Source organism: Zea mays, chromosome 6 (assembly GCF_902167145.1).
Source record: "Zea mays cultivar B73 chromosome 6, Zm-B73-REFERENCE-NAM-5.0, whole genome shotgun sequence".
Lineage (NCBI taxonomy): Eukaryota > Viridiplantae > Streptophyta > Magnoliopsida > Poales > Poaceae > Zea > Zea mays.
The window spans coordinates 111,794,599-111,798,945 of record NC_050101.1 but is presented as its reverse complement, the minus strand read 5'-3'; positions in this window follow the sequence as shown (position 1 = coordinate 111,798,945).

Sequence of the window (4,347 nt, the reverse complement as noted above, 5' to 3'; positions counted from 1 at the left end):
ATTCAGACTTGCGCATAGCTGAAATATCATCAGTAGAAAAATCTGCTACAGTGCGCTCCAGCCTTACCCCCCTTTGCCGTGGATAATCTTCACCCTGCATGACTGTGCTCTGTGAATCTGCATGGATCTTCTTGCGGGAGCCACGACTGCATCTAGTGTTCATAGCTATCCTTGCTGCGAGTTCAAGAATCCAGCCCCCTTGATCTTTTCACTGCCTATTTAGGGCTTGTTCTGTTATTCCCAAAACACATGGATTGGATGAGATTGGAAAAAATTGAGGAGTTTGACTTGTTTGGGATTCAAACCCATCCAATCCCACTCAATCCACATGGATTGAGAGCTAACCGAACAAGCCCTTAAAGAACAACCGGGGGAGGGAAATAAAGCAGGAGCCAACCCAGTGATCCTTGCCTCAACCATCAACCACAGTGTGTAGCTTCGGTTATCAGTGTTGCTCTCCCTTCCCCAAGCTATACCCTGACCACGCCCAGATTCATTGATCAAGCCACTGAGCGTGACTGGTGACCACCTCGTCCACACCTCGGCTTCACGTGGCCAGGCGATTATGGTATGGCTTAACCCCTACAAGTTTATGTTCTAGCATCCTTATAGGCTGGTGAAGCTCACCCAGGGGTCCGTTTGATCTTTACGGTCTTAGCTTGGACAGAACGCGTGCTCGATACCGCATGAACTGCCCTGGTGTCGACCCACCAGAACCTTATGAATCCGGTGTCAATTGTTGTAAGCGTCGTGTTGCCCATGTCTCCCTCGTGCTTTCCGTGCCCTTAATTTAATGGGTCCGGTTCTCGAATCGACCGAGCAGGGACCGCGGAGCTAGAGTTCCACCGTGGATGCAGTCTGGCCGCTTGATATGTTTATAAGCCAAATTCATGTCCCAAAACTGCGCGGGTTAGGTTAAGGTTTGATTCGGTCACTATCCAATGGCTACCCAAGCTCTCCTCCGCCGTAGTGTCACGGGGAGAACTCGCTACACCGCCAGACGACGTCAAGGACTTCATTTTGAAAGACAAGAAGATTGGAAGGGGCGAGATGTAATGTGTCAGTGACTCGCGGAATTTGGTTGAGGACTTTGTTCCTAATTTTGGCTCTGGCGGGGGCTTTTGTGCAAAACCGGCTGCGCTGCCGCGGGCGCGCCCCTGTATTCTGCTTAGAGCTGGGCCGGATGGGCCAGTTTTGGCCCAACGCTGTTAGATGTTTTTCTTTTTCTTTTTCCGAGAAACTTTAGAAATCCATAAAAAACTATAGAAAAACGCTAAAAATACCAAACCAATTTTTCCAGGCTTCTAATTTCCTATAGTATTTAATAAAAATAGTTTCATGATTTTTAGTTCCAATAGGGAATTTTGGGACATTTAAAACAACCAAAAACTATACTTCTAGAATTTTAGAGAGTAATTTATGATCCCTAAATTCACCAAACTTTTTAGATAAACTTTAAATAATATTTAGAAGCCTTGGGTAAAAGTTGGTATGATTTGAACCATGGTTGATACTTAGAACCCAAAACCCTAGTCCCCTGCCCTATGAACTTAACTGTAGACTCCAAAAACCCTAATTTCTCGGAGATCTGTGAAGGAAAGTTATATTCAAGACCTTAGATAATAAACTTTTATTATCTTTGCATTTTCATGAGCATTACATGAGCATTCATGATTATATATGGCTATATATAGAAAACGAGGAGGAAATAGAAGTTGAAGAAGCGGGGACTTCACCACCACCACCACCTAAAGAACCTCAGACAGGAAACTGCTTTTATTTTGATATCTGTGGAGCAGAACCTGACTCACCAGTAACACAAGGCAAGCCCCGGTGCATTTGCCACCTCCTTGTTATTTTAAAATCTTTCTCACTTACTTGATGCATTAGGTGATAGGAGTTGTGTGCTAAACCATTGATGCATCTCCTTCCTTGGATTTGATTACTTCTCCTTAATCCCTTGTTTTACAAAAAGGTTTTTCTTATGCTTAGCCTTGCTTTAGAAAAACAAAATGTTTTGTTTTGACAAAAGATGATGCTCTAAGTGTGGGTGGGATGTTTTCAAAAATAAAACTTGATGGTGGATCCATCATGGCCATGATGGGTTCAACATCGAAAAAGATGTACCTCTGCCAGGTACCAAACTTTGGGTTTGAAATGATAAACCTGAGACCGGGCGAGTGTCTTGCACGAGAAAGAGAGTCTCGGTGTAGTGTCTCTGTCTGAGTCGATTAAGGACCGTGTCGATGTAGGCCTGCTGATCGAGGACCCTTTAACTGGTCACATGCCTCGTCATGGGTAAGCTTTGCCTCGGGCAGACTAATACCAGAATAAGATAACACGCAATGGGAGTGGAGATATGGCAAGAGTAGCGTGTACCCTCCGTGGCAAGAGGCTGGACGGTGGTGTATCTGTGCTCTCGGTTGGCGTGAACCTGATCTGGTCTTAAGAACCCCGGTGGCGAGTTGACATATGCAAGGGTTAAGTGCTACATATGTCGTGTGATTGGAGATCGTCAGCTGAGTATAATCGATTCGGATCGCCGTAACTTCACGGACATGAAGACTTGGTCACTGACTTACACGTAGCAATCCAGTGAAAATAAATGGTTGATAAGAAATTGGCTAGTATAGGTCAAGTGATTGAACTAGGGTAGAAAGAACTCTAGCTTCAGGTAATTTTACTTTAACCTGACAAATAAAACTGGATTTTAAGGATTCATTGTTAGTAAGAATTTCTGCAAACAGAGTCTTTGATTATTGATAATCCTTTCCTTGATTCCCAAAGGCCAGCATATTGTCACACCCGGTTTTAGAAGGCAAACCGAATGCGAACCATGTACGTGCCAGGATCAGTTATTCACGTACACAGCAGTTACATAATATGGACATCATCACACAGTGCTCAAAATAGCATTAATAAGGGAAATAGTCGGTTACATCATACGTCTGAGACGTCCATATAGTTCTTACAATAAATCAAAGTGCGGAAAAGAAACGTAGATAAATGCGGCCTTCACAGGCAGCCGACTGGGGGTTGCCGCTAACCCACACCTAGAACTCGTCGTAGTCTTGGAACTCCTGGAAGTCTCCTTCCACGGCTTCATCTTCTCCTGAGTAGTGGTTGCAATGCTGACAACCTGGGGATGGGGGGGGTTTGGTGTGTAGAGCAAGGGTGAGTACACATCAACATACTCAGCAAGTATCCTGTTTGGCTGTAGTGGACTAGCTGTATGTGGGGATAAGTCAAGCAGTTGCTTTTAGTTGGTCAGATTATTACTTACTAGTAGAAAGCCAAGTTTTAGCATTAACCCAAGTTATTAACCCAAACGTACTCCTTTCCAAACGGAAAGAGTACCACTTACCAGCACCATAGTCATAACCAGAATCATCGATCTCATTACCACCTGTACCAAAGTATCTCTGATCAAGTACCACTAATCACTGGAGCTCCCTTGGCCGCTCATAACCGTGAGCACGGCTGATATATCAGTTTTCAAACACTCTGCAGAGGTTGTGCACTTTACCCACAAGCCGTGATTCCCATTCTGCCCGGAGAGAGCTACTCCCCATTGACCACTACCTAGGTGGCCTAGCAGGGCATCACTACGTAGCCTTTACAAAGATTCCCCGGGGCTGTAGCCACCCGTTAGGTTTCCTAAATGCACCGCACTCCTCCCCAAGGGGCGAACCCAAACTTGGCAGAGCGAGCCGCATACACCGAGCCCCATTGACGGCACGGCGGCTAAGCGAACTACACCCCGGGTCCTCTAATTATTCGGCTAAGGGCACCCCATTCCACCCTCATGGTTGCACTGTTTTCCCGGGCGGTCATCCATAGAACAGGTCCTTACGGAGAGGCACTCGAGAAACCGCTCGAGCCCCCTTGATGACCACAAGTACAACATCATAATAAGAGAAGGGGAAAACAGCGTATCATAGATATTCTCATCATGTTCATTGATTAGAGTTAAGCAATAGCATAAAGCTAAACAGTAATAATCCAACCCAAATAGGTAAACAAGGACATGGATAACAAAAGCTAGTCAATCCTTAGGCATAAATGTGTAAAGCGGGAGGTGAATTAAATAATGAATAGGACATAGATAGGTCAAAGGACACTTGCCTCCACCAACCGACTGCTGCTCAGGGGCTTCTCCTACGAGTTCCTCGGGCTCTTCAACCGGATCGTTCTCTAAGCGGGTGCAAACATACATACATCCATCCATTGAAATTAGGAAACCAACAATACACCATACAAGAGAACAAGTAAAGCAAATATGCATAGAGTACCACATACGATAATGAATTTACCTTGGTTAGAAAGAAACGAGGGAAAGTTTCGCAG